General features: G+C 37.7%; 1 protein-coding gene and 2 pseudogenes across 4 annotated transcripts in view; 2 read left to right on the top strand and 1 right to left on the bottom strand.

Annotated features, from left to right (window-relative positions):
• Positions 1-22,304, bottom strand: part of CAB39L (calcium binding protein 39 like) — a 100,481-nt gene that overhangs the window by 75,665 nt on the left and 2,512 nt on the right. The window contains exons 2-3 of one of the 4 annotated variants that reach the window (XM_060129603.1): positions 10,440-10,587; positions 9,750-9,825 (exon numbers count right to left, since the gene is read on the bottom strand). The gene's annotated coding sequence lies outside the window, so the exon portion shown is untranslated. The remainder of the gene's footprint in view (positions 1-9,749; positions 9,826-10,439; positions 10,588-22,304) is intronic. The other 3 variants (XM_060129604.1, XM_060129607.1, XM_060129606.1) reach the window with 3 other exon arrangements.
• On the top strand, positions 1,621-2,468 carry LOC132508806 (protein ILRUN-like; annotated as a pseudogene).
• LOC132509007 (large ribosomal subunit protein eL37-like) lies at positions 6,679-7,007 on the top strand (annotated as a pseudogene).

The following is a 22,304-nucleotide window of genomic DNA, read 5'->3' as shown; positions in this document are numbered from 1 at the left end:
ATCCGCCTGCCAATGCAGGGGACATGGGTTCAATCCCTGGTTGGGAAGATCCCACATGTCACGGAACAACTAAACCCATGTGCCACAACCACTGAGCCTGTGCTCTAGAGCCCAAGAGCCACAACTACTGAAGCCCGCGCACCTAGAGCCCGTGTTCTGCAACAAGAGAAGCCACTGCAGTGAGAAGCCTGCACACCACAATGAAGAGTAGCCCCCACTCGCCACAACTAGAGAAAGCCTGAGCACAGCAACGAAGACTCAACACAGCCAAAAACAAAATAAATTAAATAAATAAATAAATAAAAAGGAAATAAAAAGAATCCTCCTGCCAATGCAGGAAACACGGGTTCAATCCCTGGTCGGGAAGATCCCACATGCTGCTGAGCAACTAAGCCTGTGCACCACAACTACTGAGCCTGCGCTCTAGAGCCTGTGAGCCACAACTACTGAAGCCCGAGCACCTAGAGCCCGTGCTCCGGAACCACAACAAGAGAAGCCACCACAATGAGAAGCCTGCGCACCGCAAATGAAGAGTAGCTCCCGCTCGCTGCAACTAGAGAAAGCCTGCACAGCAATGAAGACCCAACAGAGACAAAAATGAATAAATAAATAATAAGTTAATTTAAAAAAAAAAGAAATGAAGGGGTACCAAAATAAATAATAATTTTAAAAAATCATATAAATGTAGTAAGAAGAAAAGCTAAAGGCTATAACTTGCATACATCAAATTCTAAGCTCAATAGTTACAATTCCACTTACAATTGCAGCACAAACAATAACCAGGTGAAATACATGCTATGGTATTCCTCCAACTTCCCAATTCAAGGAAAAACAAAGAATGAGGTAAGAAAGAAGTCATGGAATCCTCAGATAAAATATATCAATACAATATCATCATAACCAACAAAAATGGGCTTAGTGCTATAACCATAGTCAGATGGTAATGACTCTCTTATTTCCCTGCCCTTCTTTGATGGATCTATTTTCTGTTTTTTTCCACAGTTGATACCTGTATGAAAAGTTCTTCCTTGAATCAATTAAGAACACAACATAGCTTTTAATGAAAGAACAACTCTCATCCTATCAAGAACTGACACATGTTCGTTCTCTTTTTATAAAGTATGTCATCTTCCAATTTTCTGAGTTTTTACAAACTTTCACTTTGCTACAAATTATTGAAATCAGAGCTATACAAAAAATTTTATGTTGGAAAATCATATTATTTCTGTTATAACTCTTTAAAAGTACAATTTGTAAGCTGGTGCTTTAGAACCAGGAAGGAAAACAGGATCTAAAAAGAACACAGAAAGGACAAAGAGAGAATTAGGTTGAATAAAGGGACAGAAGACCTTGAGTTATAAATTATTCAGTTTAAAATGTCCTGGGAGGGAGAAGCGAGAGGAGGCGTTGGCGGCGGCACTAGGGGGGCGCGGGGGTGGGGTGGGGTGCGAGAGTGAGTGAGCGGCTGAGTGAGTTTATCTCTATGGTTGGTGAGAGGCCCGGGGCCTACCTCCGAGGAGCGGGGTCGCAGCGCCAGCTAGCAACGGGCCCCCTCCCTGGCCCCGGCCCGGCGTCGGCTCAGTTGTGAGGAGGAGGGGAAGCGAGTGTCCGGCCCCAGTCATGGAGGGCATGGACATGAACCTGGACCCCGAGCTGATGCAGAAGTTCAGCTGCCTGGGCACCACCGACAAGGACGTGCTCATCTCTGAGCTCCAGCGGTTGCTCAGCTTCCAGCTCAACCCGGCCGTCTGCGCCCTCTTCCTGGACATGACCAACTGGAACCTACAAGCAGCAATTGGCGCCTATTATGACTTTGAGAGCCCAAACATCAGTGTGCCCTCTATGTCCTTTGTTGAAGATGTCACCATAGGAGAAGGGAAGTTGATACCTCCTGATACTCAATTTATAAAAACATGGCGGATCCAAAATTCTGGGGCAGAGGCCTGGCCTCCAGGGGTTTGTCTTAAATATGTCAGGGAAGACCAATTTGGACATGTGAACATGGTAATGGTGAGATCGCTAGAGCCCCAAGTGATTGCAGATGTCAGCGTCCAGATGTGCAACCCCAGCAGAGCAGGAATGTATCAGGGACAGTGACAGATGTGCACTGCTACAGGACTCTACTATGTAGATGTCATCTGGGTCATTCTCAGTGTGGAGGTGGGTGGACTTTTAGGAGTAACACAGCAGCTGTCATCTTTTGAAACAGAGTTCAACACACAGCCACATCACAGGGTAGAAGAAACTTCAACCCGTTTGCCTCTCCCCAAAAGAACCAACAATCAGATGAAAACAACTTAAAAGACCCTGGGGGTTCCAGGTTCGACTCGATCAGCAAAAACACATGGTCTCCCGCTCCTGACCAAACCGAGCAAGATGAGAATAGACTCTCACAGAACTCTGTAAATCTCTCCCCCAGCAGTCACGCAAACAACTTATCAGTAGTGACTTACAGTAAGGAATCTCCTCTACCCTAGGAGATGGCCATGAGAGAGCTCTGTCTGCCAGCATCTCACCTGGATTCTAGCACACTTGCTATTACATGAGATCTTGGGGGCTAGAATTTCAAATAGCGAATAGCCTTTTCTGAAGTCTTTAATGAAAGGAAAGTCAAACTCAACCAACATCCTTCATCTCATTGTAGGACTTTAAATAATATGTTTTCATTCACAAAAAAATAATAATAAAATAAAATGTCACGGGAAACTAGTCCCAAAGTATCTCTTTCTACAGTTTGAAGACTGTTGATAATGGAAAGTACTTTTTGACAAGATATTTAATTTTCAGACTCAAAGACATTGACAGCAAACAACGCATAGAATTATAATAAAACATATTCACTGAATGGAAAAATCTCTATGGAATTAGTTCAGTAACTACAGCTGGATTTCATTATCTTTATAAAACACATTTTACCATAACTCTGAAGACTTATAAAACATGATCTAGAATAGGAGAAATGATTATAATCTATTAATAACTACTGACCACAGAAAAATACCTTTAATAAATGCAAACACAGAATGGTATCTCGTTTTACAAATAAAATATGAACTAGTGTACTTTTCTTGCTATATTAATTCTTTAAAAATATATCTTTTAGGGCTTCCCTGGTGGCGCAGTGGTTGAGAGTCCGCCTGCAGATGCAGGGGACACGGGTTCGTGCCCTGGTCTGGGAGGATCCCACATGCCACGGAGCGGCTGGGCCCGTGAGCCATGGCCGCTAAGCCTGCGTGTCCAGAGCCTGTGCTCCGCAACGGGAGGGAGAGGCCACAATAGTGAGAGGCCCGCGTACCGCAAAAAAAAAAAAAAAATTTATATATATATCTTTTAGCCTTTTGATTTCAAAATAAATACTCACTGTAAAAAAAAAAAAACAACGAACTTTTAATTTTATATGCTTCTCTATTGTTTGAAAATCCCCTCCCTTCCTCTTCTCTAATTACACTCCCCAGGGTTAACTACTAATAATAGTTTAGTTTTATTCTTCCTGACATTTGTTTCCAGGCAAACAGACAGACATACATGTTGTTAGAGTATACACACAACTTTTAAAACATGGGATCATACCACACATACTGTTTTATAAGTTATTTGTTTTTCTTAATAGTAGATCCTAGATTTCTTTACATGCCAGATTTGATAGATAAACTTCATTCTTTGGGCCTCTCACCGTTGTGGCCTCTCCTGTTGCAGAGCACAGGCTCCGGACGCACAGGCTCAGTGGCCATGGCTCACAGGCCCAGCCGCTCCGCGGCATGTGGGATCCTCCCGGACCGGGACACGAACCCGTGTCCCCTGAATCGGCAGGCGGACTCTCAACCACTGCGCCACCAGGAAAGCCCCAAAACTTCATTCTTTTTAAAGAGCTGCATAGTGTTGCTTAATATTGGTGTACCAATTTTGTTAACCACTTCTCTACATGTAGATATTACAGTAGCTGCTGCTCCCCCGCCCCTTCTATCTTATAATCTATTTTTAACTTATTCACTGATAATACAAGTATAAATTAGGATTTAAAATTATGATGCCAGTTCTCCTTTGAAAGAAGCTGTAATGTGGTCATCTAATAGTAATAAACTTTTTTTTACTTTAAATAAAGATTTTGGCCTTTCATCACTGATAATCATATACAAAAGTTGTCACTGTTTTCCATGCAGTGTTATCAATAACTCTGAAAATTTTCAAATATAACTGATTTTCAAATTAACTACACATTATAGCCTAATTCTCCACTATCACTCAATTACATGTAACAACTCTTTATTGGTGTTTCTACAAGCCTACTGTAGTACGGCGTTGTCTAAGGAATTAAAAATAAGTCTTTCACAAAGGACTTGCCTTCAGGGAGCTTACAACTTTTGGGGAAAAAAACTTATTTACGTATATGAAACAATTACACCAGAATATAAAGACTGGAGAAAATGTAAAGGGAAGAAAAAATAACCAAGGGACCAAGTATTATAAGGTACAATATAGAGATTACCTAGTGAGGAGAGAAAAGATAAAGAACTAATGGAAGAAATGGGAATTCAGATGCACTTTGGAAAAGTACTAGGATCTGAATAGGGAGATAGAAAAGGGGGGAAGATACTCCCGGCAAGGGAAAATGTTTTAGGAAAATCTTGAAGACTGGCATGAAAAAAGAAAGGGGAAACAGTAGGAAAGGGGAAAGAAAGAGAACTAGGAAAAAGGGAGAAAAGAAAATCATGGTTAAGACAGAAGCATACAGGAAAAAGTTTCTGAGATGGAGTGGTGGGCAGGGAGGGTTGTTTGTTGCTTAGGCACATATATTTACTGTCAGAGGAAGAAGCCTGGGGAGAGGTAAAACTAAAAGATCCTAGTGGGAAAAGAAGTCAGTGGTAAAGGAAAGAGTGAAGAGAACAGTGAGACACAGAGATATCTCCTAGAGGGAAGAAGTAACCCAAATGGTAGCTGCTCCCTAAACACTTGGCCAAATGTTTTAGTCGCATATCAACCAACATTTAGCATTCAGCCCCTTCACTGGCTTCTGCAAGAAATCCAGGTACACCAAGGATTTCCTAATTTCCATACGTTTTTATTTGTGGGGTCACAGTGAGAGTCACATTACACAATATACAGCATTTCACTTGGAAAGTCTCATCTAACATCTCTCGAGGGTTCCCATTCCCCTCCTGCCAGGTTTTCCCTGTACCTTTCACTTTTTTCTTTCCATTATTTCTGTCCCAGGTTCTACTTCCAAATCTGTGTACGTAACTAATCCTGAACCTTAACAAAACAGGCCCTTCCAATGGACACAACACACCTCTTTAAAAAGCAATTTAAGGGGCTTCCCTGGTGGCGCAGTGGTTGGGAGTCCGCCTGCCGATGCAGGGGACACGGGTTCGTGCCCCGGTCCGGGAGGATCCCACGTGCTGCGGAGCGGCTGGGCCCGTGGGCCATGGCCGCTGGGCCTGTGCGTCCGGAGCCTGACAATTTCTCCATCTCAATACAAAATCAAAAAGACCGACAATTTCTCCATCTCAATACAAAATCAAAAATACAGATGAAAAGTTTTCACCTTAGTAAAAGAAGCATAACTGTTATAAGAAACAGAACCAATCTTCCTAAGAAATAGAAGAAAGATTTTTTAAAATATAAACTATCATTGGCAAGAATGTGGTGAGACAAAATCTCATATGCTGCTGTGTAGAATAAAATCACTAAGAATATATCTAGAAAACAATTTATCAGAATATTCATGCTCTTTAACAGCCTATTTCTACTAACAGAAAGCTATCCTGAGAAAATAATCAGAGATATGGCCAGATAGTCAACGATGTTATCGTAATGTTATTTATAATAGGAAAGCCTGGAATGTTTACAAAAAGAAATGGCTGAATAAATTATGCTATGCTACCATCTTATAATAAATTTAATAGAGGTGTCAAAATAATATTTTAAAGTGTCATATATTCATATAGGAAAAATATGTTAAATAAAAATAAAAAATAGAATAAATATGAGCATTTCAAATTCACTTTTATTTTATTTATTTTTTAAATGTGAGCAGTTTATTAGTGTTGCTTTGAAACACTATCCATCCCTTTGATTCACTCATCTGACACAGCTGATTACCCCCTTGGTTTTTTTTTGTTTTTTTAATTTATTTTGGCTGTGCTCGTTCTTTTTTTTTTTAATTAATTAATTTTTTTGGCTGCATTGGGTCTTCGTTGCTGCACACGGGCTTTCTCTAGTTGTGCTGAGTGGGGGCTACTCTTCTGGCGGTGTGCAGGCTTCTCATTGCGGTGGCTTCTCTTGTTGCGGAGCACGGGCTTTAGGCGTGAGGGCTTCAGTAGCTGTGGCATGTGGGTTCAGTAATTGTGGCACGTGGGCTCTAGAGAGCAGCCTCAGTAGTTGTGGCACATGGGCTTAGTTGCTCCATGGCATGTGGGATCTTCCTGGACCAGGGCTCGAACCCGTGTCCCCTGCAGTGGGAGGGTGGAGTCCTACCCACTGGACCACCAGGGAAGTCCCTCAAATTCACTTTTAAATTATATATATACACACAACTATTTGTGTGTCCATACACACATATAATTTTACATAGATAAAATTAGAAGGAAGTACAATGAAATTTTAGAAGTAATTTTCTTTGGGTGTTAGGATTGATTACTTTTTCTTCTTTTATTCTTTTCTGTAATGATCAGAAGCGAGATGAGGAAGGGAATGTCGTCATTTGCAAAGCATAGCAATAAGACACACATGCTGTGCCGCTATTGTGGCTCTAAGGCCTACCACCGACATAAGTCAATCTGTGGCAAATGTGGCTACCCTCCCAAGTGCAAGAGAAAGTATAACTGGAGTGCCAAGGTTAAAAGATGAAATGCCACTGGCACTGGTTGAATAAAGCACCTAAAAATTGTATACAGTAGATTCAGGCATGAATTCCCTGAAGAACATCACCTAATCCCAAAAGAGCAGCTGTTGTAGCATCCAATTCATCCTTAAGGGTTTCAATAATTAGTCACTCAACAAATGTTTAAAAAGAAAAAAATCAAGTTTTCAACCATAGCATTCATAAGTGGAAAAAAATGTTTCTTTTTTTTTAAAAGCAGCAGCTACGTTTCTCTATAAACAGGCATTTTTAATTTTTTTGACACAAGAAATAGGCATTTTTTTTAAAATGTAGGCTCTGATATATATAATGTATACACTCTACACTGTTGTATTCTATGACTATGGTGAACTCTGCATACCCCTGAGTTTCCATTATAACCCCACGTTGAGGAAAGTTATGAGTGAAAAGGAAAGGAATAAGTTTGCTGTTGTCCTGATTTTTAGTCCGTAACTGACAACTTTAATGACACTAGAACATAAGCTAATGTGAAGGAAGGGAACTTTTGTGTTTTGTTCACTGCTTTATCCTCAGCAAATATTTGTGAATAAATCTCCAATTGATTTTTTAAAATTATGAATCACATTCCTGTTCTACTATATTCTTTGTCTTGAATAAAAAAGTAAGGGCTTCCCTGGTGGCGCAGTGGTTGGGAGTCCGCCTGCCGATGCAGGCGACACGGGTTCATGCCCCGGTCCGGGAAGATCCCACATGGCGCGGAGCGGCTGGGCCCGTGAGCCAGGGCCGCTGAGCCTGTGCGTCCGGAGCCTGTGCTCTGCAATGGGAGAGGCCACAACAGTGAGAGGCCCGCGTACCGCAAAAAAAAAAAAAGTAAGACAAAGAGGAAGTGCTGACTTTTAAGTGATGAGTTGGGGAACCCATTAAAAACAAATTAGTTCTGGTTTTGTTTTTTTATTCCTGCCCGTACAAAGGGGATGATGCTTTCTCTCTAGAGAAGCTCATCTTAGGTTACTCTGAAGTGTTCTACTTTAGTACTAACTTTCTTCATAAATTGTATCCTGCTACTCTGATTAAATCATCTCGCCATCTCTTTTATTTTTCCTATATTTTTTTTCTCTGTGTATGGCCTTCCATGCACAGTTGACCCTTGAACAACTTGAGGTTTAGGGGTACCAACCACCAACAGTCAAAAATCTATGTTTAACTTTACAATCAGCTTTCCATAACTGCGGTAACCACATCTGTGGATTCAACCAATTGCAGATCATGTAGTACTCAAGTACGTATTTACTGAAAAAAATTCACACATAAGTGGACCCGTGCAGTTCAAACCTGTGTTGTTCAAGGGTCAACTATAGTTTCTTACTCTTTTTAACTGTGCCTTATATGCTGGTTTAACATATTATTTAATTTTTAAGTTCTATTATGGGATTTTTCATTTCTGATATTCTAATTCATTCTTATTTTAATGTGCCTTGTCATTTTTATAGTCTATTACTCTTTATTTATGTTTTAGAATCCCTCTTTTTTTAAACATCTTTATTGGAGTATAATTGCTTTACAATGGTGTGTTAGTTTAGGCTGTATAACAAAGTGAATCAGCTATACATATACATATATCCCCATATCTCCTCCCTCTTGTGTCTCCCTCCCACCCTCTCTATCCCACTCCTCTAGGTGGCCACAAAGCACCAAGCTGGGGACTTCCCTGGTGGCACAGTGATTAAGAATCCGCCTGCCAATGCAGGGTACATGGGTTTGAGCTCTGGTCCAGGAGGATCCCACATGCCGCAGAGCAACTAAGCCTGTGTGCCACAACCACTGAAGCCTGCACGCCTAGAGCCCGTGCTCCACAACGAGAGAAGTCACTGCAATGAGAAGCCTGCACACTGCAACAAAGAGTAGCCCCCACTCACTGCAACTAGGGAAAGCCCGCGCACAGCAACGGAGACCCAATGCAGCCAATAAATAAATGAATAAATTTATTTAAAAAAAAAAAAAGCACCGAGCTGATCTCCCTGTGCTATGTGGCTGCTTCCCACTAGCTATCTATTTTACATTTGGTTAGAATCCCTCTTTTATTTATTAAATATATTTATCTTATGTATTGGATATTTCTAATAGCTGAAATATCTGTAGATCTGTTTCAGTTGTGATTTCTGCTGACTCTTGCTCATAGTGTTTTGATTTTTTCCCCTTGTATGTTTTGTGGTTTTTTTTTTAAAAAATGAGTTTATTTGTTAGAATTTTAACTATGATTATTTGATAACTAGGTTGATAATTCCTTCCATGGAGGATTTGTGATTGTTTCTGGCAGGTACTGAAGAGTGTTACAGACCCAAGTCTATTTTAAATTAAAACTCTCAATTTGTAGAGTTTAAGGATCATGAAAATAGTATAAAATAAGGCATCAAATCCAAGTGAATGTAAGCAGGAATTATTCAGGGAGATTTTTAACTCCACCCAGAGCTGTATGACTCTCCAGGATGGTCTCTGATAGGCCCCCTTCACTTTGCAGAACGCAGGGAATTTTCCTCCGTCTCCATTCTTCTCCATGCACAAGTTTCTATGCCAAAAGAAACTGATGGATGCCCTCAAAGTATTCAGTGATTTCAGCACTCGTTTACCTCACAGAATATACTTGCTTGGTTTCTAGCCCCAGAAAGTTTCCCTTATTTTCTTATAGGTTCATCCATTCATTTTAAAGGATTTTTAAAATACTGAATCTAGTATTTTACATATTTGGTGGATGTCTTGTCTATCATACTACCAGAAATGGAAGTCTATTTAATACTCCTACAATTGCTTTGTAAAATTTAAATCAGGATATAATAATTACTCCTGTAAATTTTATTTTAGTGTGTTAACTGTAGTCTATAAGTCTGTCAAGGGTACTTATAATCTTGACTGAGTTATTATATTAGCTTACCTTAGAAGTTGTGTATCATCTGCAAATTTTCTTCAGCTTTCTCAGCCTTCACCAAAGTCACTGATCAACACAGCTTCTGACAAAAAGAAAAGCTTAAAAATTAATTTAAAAAATCTTTATAGAAATTTCAATGTTTTCCTTATTATCATGTACATAGAATTATAAATTGAATTTCCATCAGAATCATATAAAAATGAATCAAATTAAAATATGAATATCTCCCTACCCCAATTAGTTCAAGTGGCAGACTTTTTAAAAATTAGTACTGAACCAAATAAAAATATTTCATCATTAGGGAAAACCAGTATAAATGTGAAGGCGTGGCTTAGATGAGGGGAACTCTAGCACCACTGAAATCTCTATCAGCCCTAACCTTCCACAGGAGGAAACCACCTTATCTAAACTAGTATCTTAAAGGCCAATACAAAAAGGTTGTGCAAAGCTTAGAAGAGCTTTAAAGTGTCACGAAGGGAAGCTTTGAAAGGTTTTTTGCTTTTGACAGCATCATGAAAACCCATGCCTGCTAGATTTTTTTTCTGCTTTGCCATAATTTTAGTTCACATCTGTCACTAATTTCAGTCATCAATGGCAACTTTTATAAAATTTCTATCTCCAACATCAGTATGAGGGCGTGTATGTGTGCATGTGTGTATGCTTACATTTTCCCATCAGAAATAAGAGAAAACTTACACTCTCTCCTTTAATACAATGCTCTTGCATGAAGAACGTATAAACAACTGACTTTGGGTCTGCATCTTTATTTTCTGAGCAGCAACTACTGGTTTAAACAGAACATTTAGCTCTGGATGTTCTTTCTTCTCAATATTTGATGTATATCCTGCAATAATGTAGTAGAAAAAACACAGGCTTTGGAATCACATAGATCTGGGTTTAAATCTCAACATCCCTCTTAGGAAAATAATATCACAAGTCTCAACGGGTAGCTGCACGAGCCAAATTATATAGCATATATATAGTGCCCAGCACAAAGCCTGCTACGTAACCTGTACTCTGTTATGTTAGCTGTCCTTCTGTGTAATTTTGTACTTCATTTCCACTTTGCTCAATCTATCAAAGGACTTTCCAGACTAAATTTTCTAAGTCATAGCCCTGATAAACTACTGTGGTTTTGTTCAACAATTAACATTTTGCAACACTTATTTTACCCAACAATAGACATAAAATACTTTAAAAATAGCAATACATCGGCTTCCCTGGTGGTGCAGTGGTTGAGCGTCCCCCTGCCGATGCAGGGAACACGGGTTCGTGCCCGGGTCTGGGAAGATCCCACATGCCGCGGAGCGTCTTAGGCCCGTGAGCCATGGCTCCTGAGCCTGCGCGTCCGGAGCCTGTGCTCCGCAACGGGAGAGGCCACAACAGTGAGAGGTCCGCGTACCGCAAAAAAAAAAAAAAAGCAATACAACAATTATACTACTGAATATACCCCGCTAAGAAGATACAGTTATCCCTTGGTATCCATGGGGGATTGGTTCCAGCTCCATCCCCCCATGGATACCAAAATCCACGGATGCTTAAGTTCCTTATATAAAATGGCATAGGGTTTGCATATATCCTATGCACATTGCACATATACTTTAAATCATCTCTAGATTACTTATAATACCTAATACAATGTACATGATATATAGTTGCCAGTAAGGGGTAAATTCAAGTTCTGCTTTTTGGAACTTTCTGGAATTTTTTTCCCTGAATATTCTCGATCCATGGTTGGTTGACTCTGCAGATGGAGAATCTGAAGATACAGAGGGCCAGTGTACAGTCCAAAATCTATGTTCTAAAGTCACTAAAATTGTTTCTTTTCTTGTGTGGCTATGTCACCAAACTTCTATATAGTTATGTAAATTTATTTCCTTTGTAGATTTTTCTTCTCTTTCTACCTTTTTACTTAATTTAATTTTTGAATATGTAAACATACATGATTCTAAGATTGAAACCATGTAAACAAGTTATAATTAGAGAACTCTATCATTGGCACCTTTCCCATTCCTTCCTTCTACATATTTAATAGATTACTCTTCAGTGTCTTTGTTTTTTCCACTTTGTAATATATTCTGCAGATCACCCGATATTGGTACATGGAGACTTTCTACATTCTCCTTATGCCTTCTAGTGAGAAGGGTGACTTGGAAGGGACACCATCAACCTGAAGATTATTCCATTGTTGCATGTACTTTAATCAGTTCCCTATTAATGGGCATTTTGGTTATTTCCAATCTTTCGCTAATACAAGTAATTCTGTTGTGACTAAATTGATACAAATGCCAGTTTATATTTTATGCCTGTGTGTCCTTAGAACAGATTCCTATGTCTGGGTCAAAAGACACACGCATATGTGATTCTGCCAGATACTACTTAATTCCCTCCTGGGCTTTGTGCTTTTGTATCCCCACCAGAAATGCATCAAAGTGCCTGTTTCCCCACAGTCCATAGAATATTTTATATAACTACAGATTTTGGTGAGAAAGACTGTAGTGTAGTTGTGGTTTTTAGAATAGGTTTCATTTGTATTTCTCTTTGTATGACTGAAGTTGAACATCTTTTATATGTTTTGTTATCTGCATTTTTTTCCATGAAATCTATTTTCATATCTTTGGCCTGTTTTTCTACCAGGTTGATGGTAATTTGCCTTGATTTTTGGAGGTTATTTTCATTAAGGAAATGAGCTCTTTGTGCTGTATATTCAAATATTTCTTCCCAGTTTGTCTCTTGTCATTTGACTTTGTTCATGGCATTTTTCACCATGTAAATATTTTTTTAATATAGTGGAATTTATCATAGTTTTAATTTTCTTCTGAGATTGAGTCATAGTTATAAAATCCTTGGCTTACAATTTCATAGACTTTAAATTTGTTCCATGCCTATTTTGCTTTGTATGTTGCCATTGAGAAGTTTGTTGCTAAACTCTTCTTTCTGCCTGGAAGCCCAGAGGTACTTTTCATTATCTTCAAAGTCCAATAGTTTTATTAGGACATGACTTAGTGTTGACTACTTGGGATCAATTTTCCCAGTACACAAGGAGCATTTTCAATACATAGATTTAAATCTTCTGTTACTTCCAGAATGTTTTCATGGATTTAAGTTTAAATATTGCCTCAGCTACTGTTTTTTTCTTCTTAGGAACTCTAATTTTACATATAATCTATATAAATCATTTTCTGACTTTTTACCTTTCTTCATTTAATTTTCATTCTTTTGGCTGTCTTCATATTTTTTCTCAATGCCCCTTATATTCTTTCCATTAGGTATCTTGGACTTCAGCTTCATTTTAAAAGATGATTATTTTTTGTCTTCATGTTGTTTCCTGAGTTCAGTAAATTCACCTTCCATTTCTTCCCTTCTTTTTTTGTCTTGGGGTTCTGAATTTGAGACTTTATCTCTGCAAATGCTTGTTTAAGGGTATTTCAGTTAGGAGTATTTAATTCAGGTAGTTTTCTTTAGCTCTTTAGTTGAGTAAGCTTTGGGGGAGACTTTCCATCAGCTGAAATATTTTGATTCTCATTTTATTTTTTCTACTTATAGTAACCTTATATGGGTGTTGCCTGCCATTTTCTGTTCATTTTGAAGGGTTTCAATTTTCTTAAACTAATTAACAACGGTACATAGACAGGAGTGAGGGATTTGGAAGAAATACTGGATTTTTTTAGTTCAACAGCACCTTCTGTTGGTTTAATAAAGTACAGACTTTTAAAAATCAGTGACTCCTTTTTGGGTGAAAAAGGGTTCATCTATCTTCTACTCTGTTTCACCAAGATCCTTAATTTCTACTACCTCTTCATTCTCTTTACCACCGAGCCTCCAGGTAAATGGTGACCCTTCCAAGTCATTCTGTTGCCAGAAGCAATACCTTTCTGAGATGGCCTCTTTGATCCTGTGTACTTTCAAGTCCCTTTTGTCTAAGGAGTCTTAAACCTTAGTATTTCCCTCCTTAGGGTGGGGTTTTCTCTTTTTGGAGTTATTTTACTTGCATTCTACTCACGCCAGTTCCTGCTTCCTTTTTCTCTGTTCTGAAGTCTCAACCTCACTTGTCACCTCAGCATGGGGTCCAGAGCTGAGTCTGCTCATTTCAGTTTATCTGCCTACATAACCATAATTTGAAATTACATTAGTTAGGCAAGGGTGGTGGTGATATACTTTGCTCTCCTTACAGATCTGTATGTTTTTTTAAAAAATAAATTTATTTATTTATTTATTTTTGGCTGCATTGGGTCTTCGTTGCTGCGTGCGCTTTCTCTAGTTGCAGCAAGTGGGGGCTACTCTTCGTTGCGGTGTGTGGGCTTCTCACTGCGGTGGCTTCTCTTGTTGTAGAGCACGGGCTCTAGGCGTAAGGGCTTCAGTAGTTGTGGCTCACAGGCTCTAGGGCGCAGGCTCAGTAGTTGTGGCACATGGTCTTAGTTGCTCCTCGGCATGTGGGATCTTCCTGGACCAGGGCTCGAACCCGTGTCCCCAGCATTGGCAGGTGGATTCTTAACCACTGCACCAGCGGGGAAGCCCTGTATGGTTTTTTAAAAGGATGTATGGAGAGATTTGGATTTAGACAGTTGCCACCATCCTACAGAAAACTTGACCCAGGTTTAATTTTAAAATTTTTAAATTATTTTCTAGTCTTATTACATGTGGTCAAAATTTTGACTTTTTATATTTTGGAACTGATATATTCTTTGTGGTCTAATACATAATAGATTTTTATAACTGTCCTATGTGCATTTGAGAAGACATATTCTCTATTAATGGATTCAGACTTTGATACAAATCTGTAAGATCTACCTTACTGATTATGTATAATAATGACTAATTTTCTTGGTCCACCTAACCTGACATTTTGAGAGAGGTGTGTTAAAGTCGTCTATTATTAGCAGGTTTCTATTCCTTTTTACATCTAGTGGTTTTTACTTTATGAAAACTATTGATGTGTCATTTGGTAAATAGATATTTTAAAAAATCTTCATTGTAAATATAACCGTTAGCTTTATATGGGCTATTTTATAGTATCCTTCATATTAATGCTTTTTGAACTAAACTCTGCTTGTCTGATACCAAGATGATGAACCTTGCTTTTTTTAAAATTTGCATTTTTCTGATATGTTTTCACTCTTCCCTCTATTATTGTTATTTTAAAATTATCCTTCATTTCTTATGAACTCCTTTTATTATTCATACTTTTTACAACTGTATCTTTTGCATACAGCGATCATTAAGTTGAGCCCATATACATTTATTAATACACCTGATATATTTAGTGTTGTGATAATGATTCATGTTCTATTCATTTTGTGTGTGTGTACAGATAAGTACGTATAGAAAATAAATACATATAGAAAATGTGTGCATATCATTACATAGTTCTCTTTGCTCTTTTTAGGGTAGGTATTTCTTTTAGTATTTAGGAAAGTTTTTGTTATTGGGGTTAACTCTATAGTAATATCTTTATACAATACTCTTCATTCCCCTCCCCTCTTTTTAAGATACTGTTCCCTGCGATTAGCAGTAACAAAATTAGTAACTTCCTCTTCTCCCCCACCATCTAGTTTTGATCACGGGTATTACTTTTATTAGCGTTTTATCTTACACATCTAAGTATACATACTTATTTATAGTATTTTATGTCCATCAGTCAGCTTCAAGTGCTATCCTTTTCCTTACAGCTAATTCCTATGAGGCAAACAACCACTTGATTCTACTTTTCACTTATACTCCCCTTCTCCCCTCCCTTTTTCTGTGGGCTATGCTATTTCTACATCATCAGATTATACAACATTTACATACCATTCTACCACAATTATTCCCATCTTACAATCTTAGTGCTACACAAGATATACTCAGTGCTTACCACCTGACCTCATGTCAAAGATTCTCCAGTCATTTCCTGGTTGTCTGAAATTTGTTCTCTAGTATATTCTTCAAGAAAGATTCATAGGAACAATATTCTTTGAGTTGTTTCATGTTCATATATGCTTGTTAATGGCCTGAATTCTTGAAGTAGAATTTGGTGAGATATGGAATATTTATTTCCTTGAATATTTAAAAAATGTTGCTTTGTTATTATCTGGCATGAAATGTTGCTGCTAAAAAAATCTAATCCGGGGCTTCCCTGGTGGCGCAGTGGTTAAGAATCTGCCTGCCAATGCAGGGGACACAGGTTTGAGCCTGGGTCCAGGAAGATCCCACATGACGCGGAGCAACTAAGCCCGTAAGCCACAACTACTGAGTCCATGTGCTGCGTCTACTGAAGCCTGTGCACTTAGAGCCTCTGCTCCGCAACAAGAGAAGCCACCACAATGAGAAACCCGCACACCGCAACGAAGAGTAGCCCCCGCTCACTGCAACTAGAGAAAGCCTGCACACAGCAATGAAGACCCAACACAGCCAAAAATAATAAATAAATAAAAATAAATAAATTTTTATATTAAAAAAATCTAATCCAGTCTAATTTTCTTTCCAGGTTTACTTGGTCTTTTTTCCATGGGTGCAGAAAGATTTTTTTTCTTTATTTTTAAAATCCAACAGTTCTACAAGAATCCTTCTGTGTTAACTGACTGTTCTGGGTTGAATTCCCCAGATGCACAGTGTGTCTTTCAATGTATATAAACTTAAACCTTCTTTAAAGTTTTCCTGAATTATAGTTCTAATAGTTGTTCTGTTCCACTGCATTGGTTTACAATTTTTTTATCATGGTAAAATAAACAACATAAACAACAATAATAAACAACAAAATAAACAATATAAAACGTACCATTTTTAAGTATACAATCCAGTGGCATTAAGTATATTCACAATATACTTGTTAATGTTACATAATCATCACCTCTATGCTTTGGTTTAACAAAACCAAATACATTCCTAATACACTTATTTTGGCTCTCTTTGTCTTGTCACTTTCTTTTCTTTAAAAAAATATTTATTTATTTATTTGGCTGCGCCAGCTCTTAGGCACAGCACATTGGATCTTCGTGGGATCTTTGTTGTGCCATGCGGGATCTTTAGTTGAGGCATGCAAGATCTAGCTCCCTGACCAGGGATCGAACCCAGGCCCTCTGCATTGGGAGTGTGGAGTCTTAACCACTGGACCACCAGGGAAGTCCCTGTCTTGTCACTTTCTTTTGGCCCCTTTTAAAAAAACTTTATCTTTATCTTTATCTTCAATTTTCTCTTATCTACTCTTTATTTCTCTTATTGTGCTTTCTATGATGTATATTCACTCTTGTGTTCTTTCTAATTTAATCATCATTAGAAATATCCTTTTTTCTAATTCTTTCTGGAGTTCTGCCAGCTCTCATTTCATATCCTTCTATATAGCTTATTCACCTCATCTCTGAGCTCCTTTTATTTCTGATTTGTGTGGTTCCTTCAAAGGTTTCATCTTTCCCTTAATTTCTCTTTGCTTTATTTTGAAATATTTAATTACCATTTTCATCTGCTCTTTGGCCACTTTTTTTCTGGTGTGTTTTGATTATATGATGCAATGCTCCATGGCTCATTTGGTTTTTTTTCTTATGATAACTTAGTATGTAATTATCTCATAGTCCCTTTTCCAATATACTTATATGTTATCCTAGACTAAGAGGTTCGTTCCTGTGTCACATTGTACGGACATACTTCGGTTTTTAAAAATCCATTCCCCAGTTGAGATATCTGGGTTGTTTCCAGTTTTTGGTGATTACAAATACAACTGCTATAAATATTTGCAGAGGGGAGACTACAGGTTTTCATTTCACTTTTCATAAGAAAAGCATACAGCAGTTGTGGGGGAAATGCAAATTAAAATCATAATAAGATGTCACTTCATATCTCATTATAATGGCTAAAATTAAAAAAAAAAAAACCTGATAATTCCAAATGCTGGCAAGAGAGAGAAGCTAATGGAGCTCTCATATCTTGCTGGAAAATTTCAATCTAGGAGTGGGATTGCTAGGTCATATAATAAAGGTATGTTGGATTTTATAAGAAACTGTCAGTCTTCCAAATGGCTATAGTATTTGCATTCCCACTGGCAAGATTTGAGTCCTGTTGCTTTGTATCCTTGCCATCACTGTGTTCTCTTCTTTTTCTTTTTGTTTTGTTTTTTGCCATTCTAAGAGGTTGTATAGTGGAATCTCACTGCATTTCCTCAATTACTATTCTATACTTTTCTCATGTAACAAAAATAATGATCATTTTTCTATGTCATTAAATAGCCTGTATCACTAAATACCCTTTGAAAACAATCCTTTTAAAAGGTTGAAATATAGCCTATTGTGATGGGTGTGCCGTAATTTATAAAACCATTCTTCCACCATTAGGTAATTTTTATTTCCAATTTTTCACAAGTACAAAATTACATTGTGATCAAAAAGTTTTGACTCCATTTCCATTTTCACAGAAGCTTCCTAGAAAGGGTCAAAGAGTATACATATTTATGTCTCTGATGCATTCCAACAAATTGCTTTAAGTATTTATTTCTTTAATTACAAGTTAAATACTTTTCATGGAAGCCATTTGTACTTGTACTTTTGTCACCATGAGTCCATGTCCTTTGCTCATTTTCTGTCGGGTACTGATGTTTTTATATGTTGATTTGTAAGAAATGAATACACTCGCCAAAAGTATAGACCACACTTCACATGTAAAGCAATATAGGCCTACCTTTGACCTCCCCACTCAATTCTTTATTCTATTTGAAAAATGAAATATACTTCAAATGAACAAACATTTATCGAATATCAACTACATACAAACATGTGTTCATCAGACTCAGGAAGTAGTCTTGCCTTCCAGGGAGTTATTTTGTTTCTCACAAGCTTGTAAGAAGCAAGTACCATTGTATAAAATGCACAATTTGAATACAGCATGATTAGAAGAGATTGTGATTGAATGAAACCTATTTATACTTTAAGAGGAAGTTGAGCTAGGCATTGATTACTTTCAAAAGAAAGTAATTTTGGACAATGTAAATCATTTTTACACACAGAGAAAAGGAAAGTACCAGTCCCTAGGTCTGCAAGTGATAGGCCATGAGCACAATATTTGAGGGTCACAGCAACCCACCTTACTTCTCCCAAATGTAACTGAAGGAACCTAACAGAATCATCAAAAGTTCATGAAATCATAACAGAAATGATGAAATTGTTACTTTATTTTGTAAAGATATTAAAAATAACTTTCTAAAACCCAAGGTTGAAAATAAAATCCTACTCCTACTACCACTTGCAAATATTCTGCCCACTCCCCGCCCCCATATATTTTAGCCTTTAAGTTAAAAGCCTGTGGCATGTAATGGCAGGAAGTGAAGCAGCCATCTTGGTCCACAAGATGGAGCTGTATGAGGATAGCAGAGCAACAGGTTAGAAAGAGCTTGGGCCCCTGACAACTTTTTCTAGCAAAGCTACCTGGTCAGCTCATACTTTTACACAGGAAAGAAATAAACTTTTTATTTTATTAAAAAAATATTATTTTAGACCACAATTATTTTTCAGTTTCTCCATCACAGAAGCCAAACCTGTATCTTAACTCATACAAATTTCAAGTTAAGGAGTATGGGCTTTGTCAATCATACAATGGCATATAAAATGTTGTTAAGAAAAAGAAAAGGAAGGCCTAAATTAGGGCAGTGGCAGTGAGAGCAGAAAATGAAGAAAGCCATTTTGGAGGCTAAAGCTACAGATTATACAATTGGGCAAAAGGAGAGGTAAGAATTTGAAGTTTTACATCTGAGCCACTCAGAAGATACTTATCCCATTAATCAAGATAGGAAACATGAAAGAGGAAGAGTAGTATATAAATTGAGTAGATCGAATTGTCCAAAAGGCTGTGAGAAATGTGTGTTAAGTGCTTAAGAGAGCAGAACTTGACTTTAGAATTAGGGCTCATTTGCACAAAAATGATGGTTTAAACAGCAGGAACAAATGAGATTTCAAAGGGAGAAGTCACAGTAAAGGCAAAACTTTAGTGTTTCAGTTCCCCTATCCTTCAAAAAAAACAAAATAGGGCTTCCCTGGTGGTGCAGTGGTTGAGAGTCTGCCTGCCAATGCAGGGGACACATGTTCGTGCCCCGGTCAGGGAAGATCCCACATGCCGCGGAGCAGCTGGGCCCATGGCTAAGCCTGCGCGACCGGAGCCTGTGCTCCACAACGGGAGAGGCCACAACAGTGAGAGGCCCGCGTACCGCAAAAAAAAATAAAAATATATATATATAATAATTTAAAGTTTACTCCTTTAAGTGAAATATGAATGTCCCATGTGTTTACCTCACAATCATTTTCAGTAGTTAATGGACATTCTCATGATTCAGGCATCCAATCAATTTCATTGATTAGCTGAACACCACAAACTGCAGTAGTCATTTTGATCTTTATATAGGTTTTTTTTGTTTTTCTTTTTTTTTAAAATTGAAGTATAGGGACTTCCCTGGTGGTCCAGTGGTAAAGAATCCATCTTACAATGCAGGGGATGCAGGTTCAATCACTGGTCAGGGAACTAAGATCCCACAGGCTGTGGGGCAACTAAGCCCACGTGCCGCAAACTACAGAGACCACATGCCCTGGAGCCTGCATGCTACAACTAGAAAGAAGCCTGCACACTGCAAGGAAAGATCCCGCATACCTCAAAGAAGATCCCGTGTGCCGCAACTAAGACCCAATGCAGCCAAAAATAAATTAAATAAATAAATAATAAATCTTCTTAAAAAATAAAAATGAAGTATAGTTGATTTACAATGTTGGGTTAATTTCTACAGTACCACAAAGTGATTCAGTTATACATATATACATTTATTATATTCTTTTCCATTACAGTTTATCTCAGGATATTGACTATAGTTCCCTGTGCTATGCAGTAGGATGATCTTTATATAGTTTTAAGTCATTTTTTATTTTTAGTCACATCATTTAATTTATTCCCATAATGGACCTTATTGGTTGAATACCAGAAAAATAATGGTGAAACACACCAAATTAAGGAGGAATATAGAAATATTTCTGAAAATCTCAAAATATTCCCCCAAAGTGACATTTGTATGGTCAAAATTATTTACGAGGCCCAGCAAGGTATTTCTGGTACTTCAAAAATAAATTTAAAAAGAGGAATGATTATTATATGCAATTTAGTACGAGGGGAAAACCTATCACATTTTAATTTTTTTTTTAAATAAAGAGGTGCTTGTATTGTTACTTATATGTGGAATCTAAAAAATAAAACAAAGGAACAAATATAACAAAGCAGAAACAGACTCAAAGATACAAAGAACAAACTAGTGGCTACCAAAGGGGAGGGGCGTAGGGGAAGGGGCAAAGTAGGTGAAGGGGATTAAGAGGTACAAGCTACTAGGTATAAAATTAAAAAGTTACAAGAATGTAATATACAGCACAGGGAATATGCAACTGAGTCCCCCTAAAACTGAGTTCCTCTGCTGAGTTTATTATTAACCTCTCTATCCAAAACTTTATTCCATTTCTTGTCCCACACCTGTTCCTCTCAAGATAGAAGAATATCAAACTAAAGGGGGTACTGAAATCAAACAGGTCCTGGGGGGGAGGTCCTCCTGTGTACAAAAGCCCCTCCATTTTCCCCATTTTTTGTTTGTAAAAAATGTCTCTAGTCTTCCAGGCTTTCCCTGAGTTCCAAAGAGCAGGCACAGGCAGTTACTAATTAGGGAAATGAGAGAATGCAGAAACAAAGGAAAAGCAGTTAAAGAAGAAAAATAATGGCAGTAATTCGGCAATAAAGCAGAATCCTAGTTCCTCCTCAAGGGATATACATAACAATCTGACAGATATCTTTGTCAGGAACTAAGGCCCCCCACTCACCCAGGTGGAGGACAGTGACTACATTCTCAAGCACTAGACCCCAGACTGGTTGGAACCAGAAGATTGATGATTGAGATTCCTGAAATGTCATCCTGCTACCTCACCACCAAGCAATCAGAAGAAAGTCATGAATCTTGCAGCTCTCACCCCCAAATGTTGCTTTTAAAACTGATCCCCTGAAAACCATCCAGGAGTTTGGGTCTTTTGAGCATGAGCTGCCCATACTCCTTCCTGGGCCCTACAATAAATGGTGTACTTTCCTTCACCATACCCAGTGTCAATAAATAGGCTTTGCTGCATGGCAGGTGACCAGACTCAAGTTTGGTTCAATAACAAATACAGTCAATATTTTATAATAACTTTGTATGATGTGTAATCTATAAAAATATTGAATTACTGTGGTTTACACCTGAAAATAATATAATAAGTCAACTATACTTTAATAATAATAAAAAAGAAGTGCTTATAATCACTCTAAAACCTTCACTCATAAAATCTTTTGAATTTTTTAAGTACCAAACACAAGAATTCCAAACAGGTTCTCTGAGAGCAGTTTTTATTGACTTTTTTATGCTCTATTAGATAAAGAGATTCTAATAAACATTCTGTCACAAAACATATTCATTTAAAAGGTATCATCAAATTTTTTCTTTTATAATTAAACGGTGTGTCACTTGATAATGGGGAAAAAATCTAAATTTGTATATATGAGATTGCAAAAAAAAATAATCTCTAACATATCAATCTAAGTTAAATG

Source organism: Lagenorhynchus albirostris, chromosome 18, assembly GCF_949774975.1.
Source record: "Lagenorhynchus albirostris chromosome 18, mLagAlb1.1, whole genome shotgun sequence".
Lineage (NCBI taxonomy): Eukaryota > Metazoa > Chordata > Mammalia > Artiodactyla > Delphinidae > Lagenorhynchus > Lagenorhynchus albirostris.
Note: the sequence above shows the minus strand (reverse complement) of the source record. Positions and strands in the feature narration are given on the sequence as shown.